This window comes from Myotis yumanensis, unplaced genomic scaffold (genome assembly GCF_028538775.1).
Source record: "Myotis yumanensis isolate MYYU_CA2020_CCGP unplaced genomic scaffold, mMyoYum1.0.hap1 SCAF_1, whole genome shotgun sequence".
NCBI classification, from domain to species: domain Eukaryota; kingdom Metazoa; phylum Chordata; class Mammalia; order Chiroptera; family Vespertilionidae; genus Myotis; species Myotis yumanensis.
Genome location: NW_027223752.1, coordinates 63,868,118 through 63,890,285, shown reverse-complemented (window position 1 = coordinate 63,890,285; position 22,168 = coordinate 63,868,118). Strand labels below are relative to the sequence as shown.

Genomic DNA, 22,168 nt, shown 5'->3' with positions numbered 1-22,168 from the left:
AGGTCCTGGATGAATTTCGAACATTCTACTGAATATATATATCTAAGGCTAGAATTCAGTATGTTAAAAAAATGTATTTTCCACAGGTATTAATGTATCCCAAATTTTCCAAAATGCAACCATACTATAAATCAATTTGTTTGTTAAGAACTTTACCAATCTCAATGCCACTTGGGTATGTGAATCACCACTATCAATGACACTGTATCAATTATGCTTTCACAGCTGTCACATTCACAATGATTCTATGTGTAGGTGGTAACCATTTGACTACCTCTGGTGCCATCTAGTGTGGTGCACTTGAATATTTACATACTGAAATACACATCCTATCTAATAAAAGAGAAACATGCAAATTGACCATAACCCCAACACCCTTCCCATTGGCTAATCAGCATATCCTTATGCAAATTAACTGCCAACCAAGATGGTGGCCGGCAGCCAGGCACTGAAGCGAACAGGAGGCTTGCTTGCTCCAGTGATGGAGGAAGCCAAGGTTCCCCGCCTGCCGCTGCCGGCCTCTGAGCTTGCACTCTAAGAAACAATGTTGCAAGTATAGAAGCTAAACAAACTCCAGAAACCTGCTTTCAGCCAGCAGGGCTTCAGCCAGCAGGACTGCAACAGTGTTTCAATTATAGAACCCTAACAAACCCAGTACCTGCTTTCAGCAGCTGAGGTCTCAGAGCTGCAGCCGAGCCTCAGAATTAAAGCCGGCTCTCAGCTCCAGTGACAGCCATAGAAGGTAAATAAATCCCAGAATAAAAGAAAAAAGAAAAAAAGGAGAGGTTGGGAGCTTCGGTCGCCCGCCAGCCTGAAAACGGCCCTCAGCTCCTCACCCAGACTGGCCAGGCACCCCAGTGGGGACCTCCTCCCTAAAGGGGGTGTGACCAGCTGCAAACAGCCATCATCCCCTCATCCAGACTGGCCAGGCACCCCAGTGGGGACCCCCACCCTGAAGCAACAGGATGGCAGCTAATTTGCATACTGAAGGCGGGTGGCAGTGGACAAGGCTGTCCGCGGTCCCGGGACCCGGATCTGTGACCCTGCTGGGCAGGGGGCAGCGCGGGAGGCTGTCCGAAGTCTGGGACCGGATCTGTGACCGGGGGGCAGTGCTTGAGGCTGTCCGCGGTCTGGGACCCGAATCTGTGACCTGGCGTGCGGGGGGCACCGCGGGAGGCTATCCGCTGTCCCAGGACCCAGATCTGTGACTCTGCCAGGCGGGGGGCAGCGTTTGAGGCTGTCGGCGGTCTGGGACCCGGATCCGTGACCTGGCGGACAGGGGGCAACGCTTGACACTTTCTGTGGTCCCGGGACCCAGATTTGTGACCCTGCCGGGGGGGTGGGAGGGCAGTGCTTGATGCTGTCCAGGGTCCCGGGACCTGGATCCGTGACCCTTCCCGGCGGGGCGGCAGCTCGCACAGGGGCGGATCGGCCGGGGTTGGGCAGGGCAGGATGCCTGGCTTCCGCCCAGCCCCAGTCACTCTGGGCAGGTGAGCAGCACAGAGAGCCTCTGGACAGGGGAGGCAGGCCGGCGGAGGGCGGCCTGTACTCCCCACATGGCGGTGGTGACAGCTGTGAGCGCACCAAGCGGAGCCTGCAGGCTGAGCTGAAGTAGCGCCTGCAGGCCATCAGCACCCAGGAGTGGCTGCGCAACATCCGCCTCCTGGCCCAGAAGGTGCAGGATCGCAGGGACAGCCACCGTGGCGGGCCAGACTGACATCCTCCTGGCCGCACCACGGGGGTTTGCGGATCTGCAAAGCCACTGGCCTCTGGTGTGCACATCCCCCCCTGGCATTCGAACATCCCCCAGCACACTGTCACCCTCCTACGCCTGCAACAGTTGCAAACCAAGGCGTGCACAAGTTCCCCCCGCCTCTCCACTACACTTCCATCAACCCGGCATGCCTAACACCCCTACAGGATGTGCACACATCCCCTCTGATGCGCTCACGTCCTTTGGAGAGTGTCTGGGTGTTCTGGGTGCTGAGGGTGGGCGCCTGTGAGATGAGAGTGAGAGGGCGGAGTGGTGATGCCCTGTTCCCACGGAGGCCAGGGCAGCTACGAGATCACCTCTGGGGGGTTAATGCAGGTGCTGAGGCAGGAGCAGGTGCAGACAGACACACCTGGTGCGCGCGGGCAGCCCTCTCTGAGGTGCCTTTGGTCAGCGTTCAAGATCAAGAACCCAGAGGTGGAGAGGAATTCCGTCCTCTCAGTGAAACAGTGGGATATTCGGACGACTGTAGAGGAGGAATGTGCACTTTGGGTGCCAGCACCCATGAGCGAAGGCTGCCCTGACTGAGCCTCGCTTGCTTGGGGTCTAGCTCACTCCTGCCGGGCAGTGGGTGACAGGACGTGCTTTTCCAAATTAATGAGAGAAAACGTTGATTCTCCTGCTGCCCACGAAGGTGGAAAGTGAAGTGGGGAGACGTGGGGAGTGAGCAAGGTTCCCTGTCTGGGGGTTCCAAATCTGCTGTTGGTTTATTTCACCATTGACTAGAGATATGGTGTCCCCCCAAAATGTATACACACTTTCAATACCTACTAATTCCAATGGTTTTAAGCATAAGAAAGAAACAACAATGGAGCTGTTATCTGTTAAAAGTGGGCACAAACAAGTAGTTGGACATTCCCTGAGGGGTCTCAGATTGGAGAGGGTGAAGGCCAGACTGAGGGGCCTCTTCTCCCGCCCCCCCCCCCCCCCAGTGCACGAATTTCGTGCACGGGGCTACTAGTCTTATTATAAGTTGCTTTCCTTCTATTTCTCCTGTATATTAAAATTAGAGTATTATAATGATTCTTTAATTATGCAGATAGGTAATATTAACTATGATTTCCATTTCCAGTTAGCAAAGGGGGCAATATAAAATATTTATTATAAAAAGGCAGCCATAGATCTAGTAAGATTAAAAAATCAATTTCTAAAAAATATACAAGCCCTGGCTCATTTGGTTGGGTGTCATCCTTGCACCAGGAGGTTACCGGTTCCATCCCCGGTCAGGGCACATGCAAGAATCAACCAATGAATATATAAATAAGTGGAACAGCCAATCAATGTTTCTCTCTAAAACAAAAACAAAAGTCTAAAAATGAAATCTACATTTGCTCAAAGTACATGCTAAGAAGGCCATCTAGTGGTAAAAGGAATTACACAAAATTAAATTTTTGAAGCTTAAAGTCTATTTTGCTTTGAATTTCTGTAATTCATAGCTCATAGAGCTTTTGTGAGTTTATAGCATCTACTGGACATGAAAACACTGTAAAACTGTAAAATACTAACTAGATCCATGTAAATTGCTACTAGCACTCTTAAAAATGAATATGAGTAAAAACACTTAGAAAAATGTAATCCTCTAATATACTTAATAAACCTCAATTGTCTCATTAAAATTTTTAGAATAAAATATTACTTCAATAAAATTCTTCTAAAGTTCTTCATCAGGCAATTTAGCAATATTTATGAACCAACATCCTTTAAGATGTTCATGTTCTTTGACCTAGTACTAGTAGTGGCACTCATATAATCTATCATAAGGAAACTATTTAAAGCATAAATATAACATAATGTTATAAAATGAGCAAAATTAAAATGCCCTAGTGTAAACAATAAACAAATTTTTAAAAAATATATTTTATTGATTTTTTACAGATAGGAACGGAGAGGGATAGAGAGTTAGAAACATCGATGAGAGAGAAACATCGATCAGCTGCCTCCGGCACACTCTCCTCTGGGATGTGCTCGCAACCAAGGTACATGGCCTTGACCGGGATCGAACCTGGGACCCTTCAGTCCGCAGGCCAACGCTCTATCCACTGAGCCAAACTGGTTAGGGCCAATAAACAAATTAACATAGATGATAATGGAATACTGTGGGTTTTATTTTTTACTTTTTATTATGAAAATTTCTGAACAAATTCCCAATAGAAACAATAGTATAATGAATTGCCACTTAGCCACCACCTAGCTTCAAAATCATCAATTCATAGCCAACCCATTTCCCATGTACACGTATTATTTTGAAGCAAATATCAGACATATTTTATCTGTAAATACTTCAATATATATCTCTAGAAAATAAAGATACCAAACTAGGTTCAAATATTTCAAGTTAGTATGTTCTAGAACTGAGTTGTCCAATACAGTAGCCACTAGCCAAAAGAAGCTACTGACTGTTGAAATGTGGCTAGTCCAAATTGAGGTGTGTATAAGTATAATGCACCCGATTTTGAAGACCTGGTACCAAAAAGAATGTAAAATAGCTTATTAATAGCTTTTATATTGATTACATGTTGAAATGGTAGTAATTTTGATATATGGAGTTAAATAAAATATATTATCAATATTAATTTCATTTGTTTCCTTCAGGCTTTTTTAATGTGCCTACTAAAAAAGTTTAAATTAAATACGTGGCTTGTATTATATTTCTATTGGACAGAACTTCTTGAAGGCAGCAACTTTAGAATTTGCAAAAAGTTGCAACTTTTCTTGTTGTTAATCCTCACCTGAGGATAATTTTCCCATTGATTTTCAGAGAGAGTGAAAGGGAAGGGAAGAGACAGAGAGAGAGAGAGAAATGTCGATATGACAGAAACACATGGACCAGTTGCCTCCTGCACGCATCCCAGACTGGAAATCTAGAGTGCAACTGAAATACATGCCCTTGACTGGAATCAAACCCATATCCCTTCAGTCCACAGGCCGATGCTCCAACCACTGAGCCAAATCGGCTAGCTAGAACAAAAGGTTGCAACATTTTAAAATAAGATATAGGGCATTCTTTTATTTATTTATTTTTGTAGGGCATTCTTTTAGAAAAACTGCATCTGATGAATTACCCATTATGACACTGGATAGATATTCCTTCTAAAAACTATAGGAGGGTATGTATGGCCTTTGTCCTAAGACTTCACAAATTCATTTGGAATAAAGATACCCATAAATTCTACTAATCTTAAAAAAAAGTGGGCCATCTTGCTTCATCCTACTTTCTAAAAAATATACTTTACGCCCTAACCTGTTTGGCTCAGAGGATAGAGCGTCGGCCTGCGGACTCAAGGGTCCCAGGTTCAATTCCGGTCAAGGACATGTACCTTGGTTTCAGTCACATCCCCAGTGGGGAGTGTGCAGGAGGCAGCTGATCGATGTTTCTAACTCTCTATCCCTCTCCCTTCCTTGCTGTAAAAAATCAATAAAATATATTTAAATATATATATATATATATATATATATATATATATATATATATATATATATATACACACACTTTACAGCTGACACATGGCATTTGGTTGTTATAGCCCTAAATCAATTATATTCTAGGACAATTTTCCTTCCCCATCCATCAACCTCACCTGTTTTTCTCTCCCATGACATTAAATGACCAGTTCACTGGTATGTCATCTAGATTTTTCTGATTGCTTCAGGGTCATACTTAATTTCTTTCATCTCTCCTATTCTTATAAACTGAAATTTAGCCTAAACTTGACTAAATTTAGATTTTAAATTTTGGACAAAAATATTTCATAGTTGATGCTATATATTTGATACTGAATCACTTCAGGAAGCAAATTTTTTGGTTCCTTTTTAGTGGTATTAATATTAATAATTAGGTTGGTATAGCCTGATTCTTCCACTATAAAGGTATATTGTTTTACTTTGAGACCAACTAGTACTCTGGAGTTGTTACTGTGGCACCATGTGAATATCCAATTCCCAATAAATCTTTTGCCTAACAGTTTTAGTATCCATTAATGATCCTGGCCCAAATCAACTAATTTTTAACAGGTTGTAATAAATTGTGACTTTCTAATTCTATGATTCTTTCTATATCTATTATCTGGCATTCCTCATTGACTGTAATAAGTTTCTACTAAAGCGGCACTTCAAGTGCCTTTTAAAATTTTTTATTTCTTTATTGACTTTAAAGAGAAAATGAGAGAGGGAGAGAGGGAGAGAGGGAGAGAGGGAGAGAGGGAGAGAGGGAAGGGAAGGGAAGGGAAGGGAAGGAGATAGACAAATATGCTGTCCATTTATTTATGTGTTCACTGGTTGATATACTTACACATACACACACACACACACACACACACACACACACTCACACACACACACACACACATACACTAGAGACCCAGTGCATGAAATTCATGTACGGGGGGGTGGGGGGGGGGGGTGTGGTGTCCCTCAGGCTGGCCTACACCCTCTCCAATCTGGGACCCCTTGGTCCGGGACTGCTGGCTCCTAACCACTTACCTGCCTGCCTGCCTAATTGTCCCTAACCACTCCCCTGCCAGCCTGATTGACACCTAACTACTCCCCTGCTGACCTGATCGCCCACTGCCCTCCCCTGCCAGCCATCTTGTGGTGGCCATCTTGTGACATGAGGGCAGCCATCTTGTGATGACATTGTGCAAGGGCGGCCCCCTTGTGGTAGCCATCTTGTGACAATGTGAGGACAGCCATCTTGTGATGACATCGTGCAAGGGCGGCCACCTTGTGGTGGCCATCTTGTGACAATGTGAGGGCAGCCATCTTGTAATGACATCATGCAAGGGTGTGATGCCACCTAGGTTTTTATTATATAGGATATGTTTTTATTGATTTCAGAGAGGAAGGGAGAGGGAAAGAGATAGAAACATCAACGATGAGAGAGAATCATTGTTTGGCTGTCTCCTATATCCCCCCTACTGGGAATCGAGCCTGCAACACAGGCATGTGCCCTTGACCAAAATCAAACCTGGGACTCTTTAGTCTGCAGGATGACACTCTATCCACTGAGCCACACCAGCTGGGGCCATTGGTTGATTCTTATATGTGCCTTGACTAGGGTTCTGAACCCACAACCTTGGCACATGTGGATGATGCTCTAATCAACTGAGCTACCAGCCAGGGCTTAAATGCTTAATCACCAATTTTTAGAGTAAAGAATAAATCTATAACAGTCATCTCCATTTCTTTTTATTGTTATACTAGAAGCCCAGTGCACAAATTCATGCACCAGTGGGGTCCCTCAGCCTGGCCTGCGGGATCAGGCCAAAACTGGCTCTCTGACATCCTGAGGAGTCCCGGATTATGAGAGGGTGCAGGCCAGGCCAAGGGACCCCACCAGTGCATGATCAGGGCTGGGGAGGGACGCGGGAGGTTGGCCAGCCAGGGAGGAATCGCGGGAGGGCTCCAGGGCATGTCTGGCCCATCTTGCTCAGTCCTGATAGGTTTGACCCCAGCAGCAAGCTAACCTACCAAAGCGTCTGCCCCCCAGTGGTCAGTGCACGTCATAGTGACTGTTCAAATGTCTGCCTCCTGGTGGTCAGTGCATGTCATAGCGAGCAGTTGAGCAGCCTTAGCATACTAGAGGCCCGGTACATGAAAATCCATGCACTGGAGGGGGTTCCCTCAGCCCGGCCTATCCCCTCACAGTCCAGGAGCTCTCAGGGGTGGGAGGCGACCCGGTGATCAGGGGAAGGCAATGCCCCCATCACACCTCTGCTGCTGCCACTGCCAGCAGCACAAGCCTCAGCCAGCCCTGGTTACCTGAGCCTTGGGCAGCCCTGGGCAGCTGGATAGCTGACAACTGAGGCTTTCCTGCACCTCGGGCATCAGCTGGGTAGCTGACATCCAAGGTTTGCCTAAGCCTCAGGCCAGCCCTGGGCAGCTGGAGGGCTGAAGGGACTGGGGGACTTCAGAGGCAGGCACGCGGAGCGGCCGGACCCGCCTTGGGCAGGCCTGGCCGTGCCATGCGCCTGCCGCCCCAGCGGGGCTGAATGGACTGAGCACTGCCATCTTGTGGCTGTGGGCACCATCTTTGAGGGTGTGGCAGTCAATTAGCACATTCCCTCTCTATTGGCTGTGAGCACCACCATCTTTATGAGGGTGTGATGGTCAATTAGCATATTCCCTCTTTATTATATAGGATTACGCTTTGATTGGTTGAATGGCCGACTGGATGACTAGACACTTAGCATATTAGGCTTTTATTATATAGGATGTTGTTTCAATAAATTACTCTCATTCTTTTTGATATTCAAACTGTCCCAATTTCGGCCAACCAGAGCCTCTTCAGGTTTGCTTTTGTGTCTTTAAAAGCCTTCCCACTTCTGGCACAAGGTATTCCAGGTTCACTACATATGTGCCCTGCCACAGTCCAGAAGTCAGTCATTGCTATGAGGAGCCTAAATCTAAGTAGAAGTATTTAAAGAACAACATTGGGATAATAGATGTACTCATATCTACCAAAATGACATACTTGTTTCTAGATCCTTTCAGTGAACAGAGCTATGAAAGGAATATATGTATATTTGAATAGAATTAAGAAATATATTTTAAATCATAAATTCATAATGACATTTATATTCAAATTCAACATTAGCAGATTTTTGCTTAGCTTCTTTGATTTTTACATGTATCTTATTGGCTGCTAAACTATAAGCATAAAAACTTATTGACTTTACCTATAATATATATCATTGATATCAAAATAAAAATATTAAGATTACAACTAGCAATTAAATGAATTAAGTATTTTTTGTCCTTAGCACATATGCCATTTAGTGTTGAGCTCAAAAGTCACTTAAGATAGTGTTTTTCTCCATATATTTAAATAACCTTTTTTGATATACACTATAAGTTCATTTGTTCAAGCTTGTTTTTAATTTCAGGGATTATTTTTATTTTGAATTTTAATTTTTATTTATTTTTATGTTGTTGTTAATCCTCACCTGAGGATATTTTTTCATTGATTTTTACAGAGAGTGGAAGAGAGAGGGGAAGACAGAGAGAAACATCTCTGTGAGAGAAACACATGGATTGGTTGCCTCCTGCACGAGCCCCAACCAGGGCCTGGGCCAGAGAGGAGCCTGCTACCAAGGTACATACATGCCCTTGACCAGAACCGAACCCAGGACCCTTTGGTACGCAGGCTGACGCTCTATCCACTGAGCCAAACTGGCTAGAGCTTAAATTGTAATTTTTAAATATGCAAAATATTTTCACAACTCAAAAGTCAAATATAGCCCTAACTGGTTTGACTCAGTGGATAGAGCGTCGGCCTGTGGACTGAAGGGTCCCCGGTTCGATTCCGGTCAGGGGCATATACCTTGGTTGTGGGCACATCCCCAGTAGGGAATGTGCAGGAGGCAGCTGAATTGATGTTTCTCTCTCATCAATGTTTCTAACTCTCTATCCCTCTCCCTTTCTCTAAAAAAAATCAATAAAATATATATATTTTTAAAAAGTCAAATATCCCCCTCTGGTGGGGTTTACTGTTAACAGGGAGGTTATGCATGCATGGGGACAGATCGTGTATGGAAAATCCTATACTTTTCCCTCAATTTTGCTGTGAAGCTACAATTGACCTAAAAATCTTGTCTTAAAAAAAAATCATTTTAGAGATAACTGGGGAAATGTGAACACTGCTTTAATATGTAATGATATTAAGGAATTATGTTGAGTTTTTCTGGATATGATAGTGGTACTATTATAGTTTAAGTTTATATATTCCTAGAGATAAAAACAATATGATTAAATAATGTGATACTTGAAAATTTTTAAAATAATCAGGAAATATATATGAAACTAGATTAGTCATGCATGATTGATCATTTTTTAAGATGGGTAATAAGTACATGGGGGCTCAATATACTTTTTATATATTTAAAGTTTTCTATACAAAGAGCTTTTTTAAACTTTACCTTGGACCTTAGAAACTAAAACCCCACTTATCCCCTTCTTTTTATATATATATATATATTTTTTTTTATTAAGATATTACATGTGTCCTTATACCCACGTTACCCCCCTCCCCCCTCCCCACTCATGCCCTCACCCCCCCCCCCCCCGTTGTCCGTGTCCATTGGTTAGACCTATATGCTTGCATGTAAGTCCTTTGGTTGATCTTTCCCCCTTACCCCCACCCTCCCCTACCTTCCCTCCAAGGCCCGACAGTCCAATCAATGCCTCTCCGTCTCTGGATCAGTCCTTGTTCATCAGTTTATGATGTTCATTATATTCCACAAATGAGTGAGATCATGTGGTATTTATCCTTCTCTGACTGGCTTATTTCACTTAGCATAATGCTCTCTAGTTCCATCCATGCTGTGGCAAATGGTAAGAGTTCCTTTTTCTTCTTCCTCTTCTTAAAGAATACCTTTCAGCATTTCATATAATGCTGGTTTGGTGGTGATGAACTCCTTTAGCTTTTTCTTATCTGTGAAGCTCTTTATCTGACCTTCAATTCTGAATGATAGCTTTGCTGGATAAAGTAATCTTGGTTGTAGGTTCTTGCTATTCATCACTTTGAATATTTCTTGCCACTCTCTTCTGGCCTGCATAGTTTCTGTTGAGAAATCAGCTGATAGTCGTATGGGTACTCCCTTGTAGGTAACTGACTTTTTTTCTCTTGCTGCTTTTAAGATTCTCTCTTTGTCTTTTGCTCTTGGCATTTTAATGATGATGTGTCTTGGTGTGGTCCTCTTTGGATTCCTTTTGTTTGGGGTTCTATGCGCTTCCTGGACTTGTAAGTCTATTTCTTTCACCAGGTAAGGGAAGTTTTCTGTCATTATTTCTTCAAATAGGTTTTCAATATCTTGCCCTCTCTCTTCTTCTGGTACCCCTATAATTCTGATGTTGGTATGCTTGAAGTTGTCCCAGAGGCTCCTTACACTATCTTCGTATTTTTGGATTCTTTTTTCATTTTGCATTTCCAGTTGGGTGTTTTTTGCTTCTTCGTATTTCAAATCTTTGACTTGATTCTTGGGATCCTCTGGTCTGCTGTTGGGAGTCTGTATAATATTCTTTATTTCAGTCAGTGTATGCTTAATTTCTAGTTGGTCCTTTATCACAACATCAACGGTCTCACTAGATTTCTTGAGGATCTCACTACATTTATCGGCGGTTTCCATAAAATTCTTGAAAAATCTTAGAAACGTGGTTTTGAATTCTATATCCATTCGTTTGCTTTCCTCCATTTCTGTCATTTGTGACCTGTTTCTTTGTCTTTGCATTTTGTCTGCTTCCCTCTGCACTTTACTTTCGTAGCTCCTCTGAGTCTGTGTGCTCTTCTCTTTCCTTCTAGTTGTAGAATTTCCACTCAGCCAGCCTTCCTGTGGTTCTGGATGATGACCGTTCTGTCTTTTAGTTGTATTTTTGAAGTTGTTTTCGGAGGCAGCAATTTCCGGTGTTTACCTATGCCACCATCTTGGTTTCTCCTCTATCCCCTTCTTTATTGCCTTTAATCCATTAGATATTTTTACAGGTTATACAATCAGTTTTCATTTTCCAAATATATATCACTTTCTTTATTTTTCAGCCCTTCATGCATTTTATTCCTCCACTGTGGGATTAATTTCATTTTACCCAATGTATATCTTTTAGAATTGCACTAATATGGTACATGTGGCTATTTAAACTTAAATTAATTAAAAATTCAGTTCCTGCCTGGCTGGCGTAACTCAGTGGTTGAGCATCTAACTATGAACCAGGAGGTCACAGTTCAATTCCCGATCAGGGCACATGCCCAGGTTGCAGGCTCAATCCCCAGTAGCGGGGCATGCAGGAGGCAAGCTGATCATTGTTCTACTCTCACTAATGTTTCTCTTTCTCTCTCCCTCTCCTTTCCTCTCTTAAAAAAAAAAAAGTCAGTAAAATATTTTTTGTCATATATATATAATATATATATATAGTGCATCCAAGCCCAACTGTAGCCCAACCCAATTCAGCATTTCTCAAGTTGTGTTTCCCAAAGCTCCAGAGGAAGGCCGTACTAAGAAAGGCAGTGGGAAAAAGAAGTAAGCACAGGTTGAAGGTGACGTAACAGGTTCATCCTCACTTAAACAAGATCATGTCTAATTGTTATAGGATTCTATATATAACATTATTTGTAATTTTAATAAATTATTAGCATTAGTAAAACTATTTTCAGTAAAACATCTTCTCTTCAGATATAAAATGGTTAAAATGTTAAATCTCAAGTGAGAATTACTTAACAGCTTTTTTTATTGCTAGTCAACACCCAAATCCTTATTAACATAAACTCAGAAAAGAACTACTAAATTCATTTGCAAGTCCTGACATGTATATGCTTTACTTGTGTTATCCTTTTACTTTTTTGAGTCTAGCCAAATATAATCAGGTAAAAGTTGTATGAGAGAAATTAAGACCGCAGAAATCAGATTCTGAAATAACTCATTCAAATAAATTTTAAACCCCAAATTATATTACAAGAGCTTCTTTTAGGCAGCACCTACAATGTTGTGACTCTTTTCCTCCATTAGGATAAACCTCCCTTATATAGTTACTCCCAAATGCACTATAAAATGTACTTTGGGCCCTGGCTGGGTGACTCAGTTGGTTGAAGCATCATCCTGTATACCAAAGGGTTGCGAGTTCGATTCCCAATCAAGGCACATAAATAGGTTACGGTTCGATCCCTGGTCAGGGTGCGTGTGGGAGGCAACTGATCTGTTTCTCTTTCATATCGATGTTTCTCTCTCTCCCTTCCTCTCTCTCTAACATATCCTCAGGTGAGGATTAAAAGTATGTATATGTGTACTTTTGTCTTCTACTATAAACTTCCCTAAACCAGTTTTAATACTGCTTTAAAAATTACAACATAATCTCATCTACCCTAAAGATTACTTCTTCATTCAAAGCTATTTTTATTTCTTCAAATTTCAGGTACCAGAAGGTGTAATTAAATTGGAACCATGCTGATAAATCAAGTTCCTATTTTCCACCTTAGCTATGTATTCATCAGATATACAAATGCTTAATCTAGTTCTCTAACTACATTTAATGTGTGCATACCAATGTCCCTATTTGACAGTAAAGTTATGACATCATTTCAAAGCTGTTCTCTATAAAACCTAGAATACCAATGTCTGTAATCTAAGGATAAGATATATTTATTGCCCTGGCCAGTGTGGTTCAGTTGGTTGGGCATCATCCTGTGCGCTGAAAGGTTGCTGGTTCAATTCCCAGCCAGACCACATGCCCAGGGTTTTGGGCCTCATCCCAAGTAGGGGGCGTGCAGGAGGCAGCAAATGATGGTCAATGTCCTTCCCCTTCCCCTTCCCCTTCCCCTTCCCCTTCCCCTTCCCCTTCTTCCCCTTCCCCTTCCCCTTCTTCCCCTTCCCCTTCCCCTTCCTTTCCTTCCTTCCTTTTTTCTTCCTCTCTCTCTCCCTCCCTCCCTCCTTCCCTCCCTCTCTTTTCTCTCTAAAAATCAATAAAAATGATCTTTAAAAAATATTTATTGATGGCTATTTAATATTCATGTGTAATATAAGGTCAAGTTCCATACCTAAAGCACACAAATTATATACACACACGCTCTAAACTGAAAAGGAATAAGAATTTTTCAATTAGCATGTACAGAACTTCCCACGCACATGCCAAAACCTAATCTTCCTCCTGTACTCCTTGAGGATGCTACCAAACTCTACCTTACAAATCAAAAACCTAGTAGCTATCCTCAACTCCTTCTTCTCCCTCACATCTCTCTACACAGTTAGTAGGTCATCAAGTCCTTTAGGGTCTACTTCACATCTCTTTTTCTCTTAATTTCTTTTTTCAATAGGCAATGCTTTAGTATGTCAAAAATCCAAACACAGAAATGCATACATTGAAAAGTCTCAATGAACACACTTACACCATTCCCGTCCTCCTCCCAGGCACAATAAGTAACCACCTTCACTAATGTCATGGATATCCTTCCAGTATTTCTGTAATTTCCAAGACAGCATTACTATATACTTGTCTGTACTTGCTTTTATTTAAAACATCCTGAAGATCTTTTTTCCTATTAGTTCATAGTGAGCTTCCTCATTTTTTTTGTACAGCTGCTTCGTATGCCACTGTGTACATAAGCCTTATTTTATTATTATGCACAACATTCATGCACTGGGCGGGGGGGGGGGGGGGGGGGGAGTCCCCTTAGGCTGGCCTGCGCCCTTTAGCAGTCTGGGAGCCCTCAGGGATGTCCGACTGCAGCTTAGCGTTGCCATGGATGCAGGAGAGGCTCCCGCCACCACCACTGCGTTTGCCAGCCATCAGCCCAGCTTGTGGTTGGAGCAGTGCTCCCCCTGTGGGAGCGCACTGACCACCAGGGGGCAGCTCCTGCATTGAGTGTCTGCCCCCTGGTGGTCAGTGCACGTCATAGTGACCGGTCGTTCCGGTGTTCGGCCGATTTGCATATTACCCTTTTATTATATAGGATAGATGGACACTGTTGCTATTATAAACAATGCTCTAATGAATAACTTTGTAGATGTATCATTTCATTTCATATTACTATAAGATAAATTCCCTGAAGTAGAATTATTGGGACAAAGATAAATAGTTGTAATTTTGATAGATATTGCCAAATTGCCCTCATTGTTAAATTAGTCCTTTTCTCACCATTCTCTTTACCAATGCGTTCTGATGCCTATATTAATGAAGTTCCCCAACCATTATCCACCCTATTGCCAAACTGATCATTATTTTCAATTTTTAATATACACTATAATATTCTAATTTTAAATGTTTAAAATTACTAAAAAGGCTTAAGTTCCTCTGATCATCCCTCCTTATCTCTACTCCCAAAACCCAACTTCTATCCACCCATGAGTTAATCACTATCATAAGTTTAGTATTTTTTAAAATAACCTTTATCTTTTTTATTTTAATATGTTTTTATTGATTTCAGAGAGAGGAAGGGAGAGGAGAGAGGGATAGAAATATCAATGGTTTATGGGTTGACACTCAAGCACTGAGCCACACTGGTCAGGCAAGTTTAGTATTTATCTTACCAGACCTTATTCTTTGCATTTGCATGTATATAATATAATGCTGATCTGGCATTTTCCTTATTTATATAAATACTATCATACTGTATACATTGCTCTACAACTTATCATGAAATCATTTATGTAATTATTCATTTTTTAAATTGTTACGTTATTCCATAGAATGAATATAGCAACTTACTTGCTCATTTTCCTACTTATAGCCAGCTTTGTTTATTTTTCCAGTGTTTTAAACATTGAGGTGAGAGAGACACATCAATTGGTTGCCTCCCACATGTGCCCAACTAGGGCCGGGGATCAAGCATGCAACTAAGGTAAGTGCCTTTGACCAAAACTGAACTTGGCAGACCAATGCTCTATCCACTGAGCCAAACCAGTTTAGGGCAGGAATGGCATTTTAAATTAATAGATACTACCAAACTACTCACACCAATTTACACCCCCAAATTGGCTATGTAATTTATACTCTAAACAATAGTTTATAGTATTTATTATTACCCTACAACATAGCCAATGTTAGTATTATGAAGCTTTTTAAAGTTTTGCCTATATGAAGGGTAAAAAACAAATTATCTTTCTGCTTTAATATGTATCTCTCAAATTACAAATGAGATTGCATATCTTATCAAATGCTTATTGGCCATTTATGTTTCCTTTTCTGAAACTGACTGTTCATATTCTTTAATTATTTTTCTATGTCACTTTCTTTGTAGGAGTACATTATGTATATTTGTTTTATATGTTGCAAATATTCCTCCTAGTTTTTAAATTTTATTGATTTTTGAGTGTTGCCAAAGTCTTAAACTGTGGTCAAATTTCTCAAAATAGTTTTCTACAACATATTTATAATCATGTATTCCAATCATCTATAGAATACAGGATTAACTTTAAGTAAAAAATAATTAAGTAGTTGGCCACCTACCATTCTATTTCATAAACGTAAGTCCCAGAATTAACCTAAATTGTGAATCTCCCATTTCTTAAGTAGATCTCAATTCTCAAATGTTTTTTATAGAGTGAACTTCACATTGTAATGAAGGAAAGTTCAATATATATATAAAATTTATTTATTTTTTACAACATAGCCAATAAACTCAGGCCAACTTCTAGAGCACAATTGAGAAAACAGTGCTGTTTCATCACTAGAGGAAAAACTGGCTGTATTGGACTTATTGAGAGATGATATTTGAAAGCTATATGAATTCAGAGCAGCTTTAAGTTACCAAACAAAATGATGTAGTCAAGGAAGACTTTTCTTCAATGAAAGACAACCATTTGAAATGTATACTACCTCTCTAATCTTATCTATCACCCCCCTTATTTTTCTGCTGTAGCCACACAACTCTTTGTAATTATTCTAACAAGCTAAACACGTTCCCACACAGGGTCTTGGTTGGACATGTTGTCTCCTCTGCCTACAGAGCCCTTCACTTAGATAACTACATCGTTCCAGACAGGCAAAGACAGAAACTTTCCCTGACCACCTTATATAGCAACCATCTCCCACCATTCTATCTCTTTATCCAGAGTTATTCCCTTCATTGCACTCATTAACACCTGACATTTGTTTACAGTGCTCCTCCTCCTCCCACCCCCAATGTCAGCTCCAAGAAAACAGAGACTTTGTCTCCTGTTTTGTTCATTACTATAACACCAGAGATGAGAACAGTGCCTGGCAAAGGGCAAACATTTCTGAATAGGCTTTGACAGACAAGGAAAAGGAAAAGGAAGCTGAGCCTGAACATGGTATATTACAGAGGAGATACTAGCTTGATAATAATGTTAGGAGTAAAAAAAAAGAAAGAAAAAATGAAATTGAAGATAATAAAAAGGTTTGAAAACCAGAAAGTAGAGTTTGAACTTTGTCCTGCAAACAATTGGGAGTCATTCAACATATTGAGCAAATGGTGATCCATTCAAACATTTATTCAACACAAGTTCAATTCACTTTACTTCGCACAATGGAGAGTGCAAAGGTCTATACCACATGTTCTCTCCTCAGACTGCTTAGGGTTAGTAGCAATGGGTTCAAAAAAGTTTTAGGACAATTATCTGGCAGTCATATGCAGGATGGATTTGGAGGAAGGAGACTAAAGTTAGAAAGGGCAAATAATAGGCAATGCAGAATCCCAGGACAAACTGAGATCCAGTAAGGAGTAAAGAACTGTACTGATTGCTGGATATAAGAAATAATGGAGAAACATGTATCACAGAAAACTTTAAGATTTAATCATGATGATGATAAAATTAACAAAGAAAAATCCCCCCCTTTCTCTTCTCTCTCTCTCTCTCTCTCTCTCTCTTTCTCTCTCTCTCTCAAATCAACAACAACAATTAAAAGTGATGGAAATTCCTTGAGCCTCCCAATGGACATATTCAGTAAGCCACTGGGAGATACAAATCTGGAGAGTACACATTTAGGAAGCATCAGTATATAAAACATCCATCTGAGAGAAGACAAAGAAAGGGGAGGATGGGACCAACTACTGAGGGGAATAACTACAGTGGTAAAAGGATCATGAAACAACAAAAACTGAAGGTAGTAGTCAGAGAAGGAAAACCTGGATAGCACACTAACATGAAGGGCAAGGAAAGAATGTTCCTACATGGGAATTAATATATTCATTCATGCACTGCCTAATGACATTTCAATCATTAACAGACCACACATACCATAGTAGTCTAAGATTATAATGGAGCTGAAAAATTCCTAACACCTAGTGTTGGCATAGCAGTCTTAAGGTCATGTTCAACACATTACTCACGTGTCTGTGGTGACACCAATGTAAACAAACCTACTGTGTTGCCAGTCGTATATAAGTGTAGCACATACAATTATGTATAGTGTGTAATACTTGATATAATAATAACCAACTATGTTACTATACTTTTTTAATCTTGGAGGGAGGGATAGCTGGAAATAGTAGCAATAGTTAATCAAAGTTGATTTTTCTCTTCCCCAAATATAGAAGTCTGTACATATTTGAAGGCAGGGAGAAACAACCATTGCATATAATGATCAAAATGATCAGTGAGGAAAAATGTGGCACCAAAATTCCTACAAAAACAAAAGATTCTACTACCATTCAGTTTACAAAATAAGATGAATAGAGACTTTTATCATGGTGACAATAAAAAATATGCAAATTTGTACTCTATTTTCTTTTTCAATTAAAGTAGAAGCCAATGGTATATTTTGAGGAAGAGAAAGAAGATATAAGACAACAGAAAATCTGAGATTTATAAAATATTTTCCAAGAAGTAGCAAGAACCCACTGGAATTGTTAAGCATAAATTTATACAAAAATATCTTCATGCCCTGGCTGGTTTGGCTCAGTGGATAGAGCGTCAGCCTGCGGGTTGAAGGGTCCCAGTTTCAATTCTGGTCAGGGGCATGTACCTTGGTTGCGGGCACATCCCCAGTAGGAGGTGTGCAGGAGGCAGCTGATCGATGTTTCTCTCTCATCAATGTTTCTAACTCTCTATTCCTCTCTGTAAAAAATCAATAAAATATATTTTTTTAAAAATACCTTCATAATTACCCACCTTCCTCCACAAATACACTACAACCTGTGAGGAAAAACAGAGAAAATAGATAGAAAGACTGACAACAGGAGCCCAGTAAAATATGAAAGAGGTGAGTGTTGTAAGTTCAGGCTATATCTAGTGCATACAGAAACAAGCTAAGGGAGAGAAACTGAGGGTTCCTATGAATGGAATAAAGGCACATAGATGGAGTAATACGTGGGCAAAGGTCAAAAAGTTCACACAAGTCAGTTAGGATGAGAGGAAATCATTCACTTACACACCTACTCTTTCCTATAGGCTGTTTATGTCGCCCACAACTCCCCAAATTCATATGTTGAGCTATTAATGCCCAAAGTGATGGTATTATAAGAAGAGAAGTGATTAGGTCATGAAGGCAGATAGATCATGAATGAGATTAATGCTCCAATGAAAGAGATCTGAGATAGCTCCCTTGCTCCTTCTACTATGTGATTATACAACAGAGAAGTCTACAGCCTGAAAGAGACTTTTCACCAAAACCCAACCATGCTGGTATCTTGATCTTGGACCTAACAGCCCCAGAATTGTGAGAAAGAAAATTCTGTTGTTTATAAGCTACCAGTCTCAAATGAACTAAAACAGCATCATTCACAATAGCCAAGATATGGAAGCAACCTACGTGTCTGTTGATCAATAAATGGATAAAGATGTTGTATTACACAATGGAATATTAGCCATAAAAAATGAAATCTTGCCATTGATGACATGGAAGGACCTAGAGGATATTATGCTAAGTGAAATACGTCAGACAGAGAAGGACAAATACCATATGATCTCATTTATATGGAATCTTAAAAAAAACATATGAAAAAAACAAAAGACTCAGAGCTATAAAGAATAAACTGATGATTGGCATAGGGGAGAGGATTTGAGGGATGGGTGAAAAAAGTGAAGGGAAGTAAGAGATACAAACTTAGTTATGTCACAGGAATGTAATATACAGCATATGGAATTTAATCAATAATGTCACTATAACTTTGTACAGTGACAGATGGTTACTAAATTTTGTTGCATAACTATGTTGTACACCTGAAACTCATAATATTGTATGTCAACTATACTTTAATAAAAAATTAAAATTAGTTTTACCTGTTTGGATATATGGTAAGTGCTGTAGACACAAAGGAGTACAGGAGTAGAAGGGCTGCACACCCAATAACTTTATGATGAGATGAAGTATCCTGATTCCAATGTCCAATTCTATAATATTACGGCTTAGGATAAATAACCACCTCAGTTCCCACATTTACACAATAGGAGGGTATATTAAAGTGAGGTGCCATGATGGCCTCTACTCAGCTCCTTTAAAGAATGGCTGGTGTAGTAAAGCACCATAGTAAAAATGCCTTATCCCTCTGGTGTAATGAGACAGAAAAAAGCTAACTGGATTAGAGGAATTCTCAAGCCTCTTTCAGAAAAGATTCTACACTATGCAATAGAACCATAGTATCGGTGGGTTTAGCATATTTTTTAATCAAAGGAAATGTAAGTGAATATTTTCTATTTACTTTTTTTTTAAAATATATTTTACTGATTTCTTACAGAGAGCAAGGGAGAGGAATAGAGAGTTAGAAACATCGATGAGAGAGAAACATCAATCAGCTGCCTCCTGCACACCCCCTACTGGGCATGTGCCTGCAACCAAGGAACATGCCCTTGACCGGAATCGAACCTGAGAACCTTGAGTCTGCAGGCCAATGCTCTGTCCATTGAGCCAAACTGGGTAGGGCTTCTTTTTAATTTTTTAACTTCTAAATTATTATGGATCACAAAGTTATATAACATGAAAATGTGTATATTTTAATATTAAAATAAAATAGGATTCAAAATTTAGTAAATATTCTACAGGTTCCTTAACTGCAATTCCAAAGTCCAAAAACAGCTCTGAAACCCAAAATAATTTATTTAGCAGTAAAAACTAGACCTGAACTGACATGAGGCTATTTAGAGTCTTTATTTACTCCATTTAGTGTAAATGTTCATACATGTTCCTGCAGAAATAGTAACGTGTTTAAGAAGCTCTGTTGAAAAGTTATATAACATTATTACATTGCCTATATGCAGAAACAATTCTTAATTTCAAAGCCTATTAGACCCCAAGGATTTTAGTGGGCTATGATCCTATAACAATAATTGCTAATATTTACTGAGTTATCAACTATACGTCAGACACTATTCTGATCACTTTATATGCAGTAACTCATTTAGTCCTCCCAACTACCATAAGGAAGGTATTATAATTATCCCTATTTTACAAAAGAGGAACTGAGGCACAGAGTGAACAAGTTGCCTAAAGTCACATAGCTAGAGAGTGACTTGGCTAGAATGCATACAATATTTAAAACATTATACATAAGTAGAAAAAAAACATAAAACAGAGAGCTGATTATGGTAGAGTGGTAGGAGTCAGTGATATGTTTCTCCATTCAAGTAATATATTATTTCTAGAATGTTAAGGGATAAAACAAACAAAAAAATACAAAACAGTTCAAGTACTTACAAATTCTCAATTATGTGAATTCCTAACTTGCATCAATTGCATAGTATAAAATCCAAACTCCTCAGCTTATGTTACTATCTTTAATTTTAATTGACATATAACATCTTAATCTTTTTAATTACAAGTAATACACAATACATATTCATAGAAATTAGAAAATTTGAATAAGAAAAAAGAAAATAATCACCTATAAACCTACACTCAGAAATAACCACTGAACAATGTGGCACATATCCTCCAGATGTCAATGTGTTTCTTATCCAAAATGGAATTTTTAAATGGTTTTTCACTCCCATACACCAAGACATCTTTTCCTGTCTTACATTTTTCTAACATCATTTTAACAATGAGGCAGTACCCCACAGTGGGGATATACCCCAGCAATCACTGTGAAATATTTAGGTTGTTTACAACTTTACAGCATAATGATCAAGTCACTGGCTCTTGAGTCAAATGGCTTGGATCCAAGCTCTGCCTCTACCACTAACTCTGCTACCTTAAGCAAGCTACCTCATTTCTCTATCACTCAATTTTCTCTTCTGAAAAATGGGATGTTATCTACTTTATATGAGAAGGGGGGTAAATGTTATTACACAGCTTTTATTATCAACAATGCTGCAATTGGTATGTTCATTAAGCTACCAATTTAATAGTATCTTTATTAGATCAAGATAAATTCCCTTAAATGGGAATTTCCATATCAGAAGGCTTTTGAGTCTGCCAAATTAAAGCTGGGTTTAAAGACCTCCTCAAATAGCTCTCTCACTTAACACTCAGTTCTTTTTAATCCAAGAAAATAAAAACTATGATCCAGTTAAGCTAACCAGCTTGGTTGACTCGATTAGCTTTTGCTCTTCCACTTTTGTAGCTGCAAACTTATATTCCATAAAATCTCAAAATTTGTAGGAAACTTAAGGACACCGAGCCCAAATGTTCACTCTGCACAATTCCTCTAAAGTCCCTAATTTGACACTGTCGGCGACAGCAGACAACCAGCCACCCAAAACAATGTATCTTGGAAGAATAATGAAATCTGCCTCCTTCTAACTTCTACAGATTGATCCTAGTTCTTTCTCGTCAGATCAAACCTGGTCTGTGTGACAGGCCTCCAAATATTTATAGACAACTATCATTTCTCAGATAAGCTTGTTGAGCCTTTCCTCCTTTTCATTTCCCCCATGATCAAGGTCCTCTGGTTTTTGTGTCTAACACCTAGGGAACTTGAAAAAAACTTGTGTCTACCACCTACTGGCCCACATCCTATGCTACTAAAGCTTGTGCCTCTGCGAGGGGTGGTGTGCATGTGCATGTGTTGTTGATTTGTTT

The 22,168-nt window shown here is 40.0% G+C and overlaps 1 protein-coding gene across 10 annotated transcripts in view; it reads right to left on the bottom strand.

Moving 5' to 3' along the window:
• The window catches only part of GABPB1 (GA binding protein transcription factor subunit beta 1), a 66,480-nt gene that overhangs the window by 40,483 nt on the left and 3,829 nt on the right, over positions 1-22,168 (bottom strand). The gene's annotated exons all lie outside the window — the stretch shown is intronic.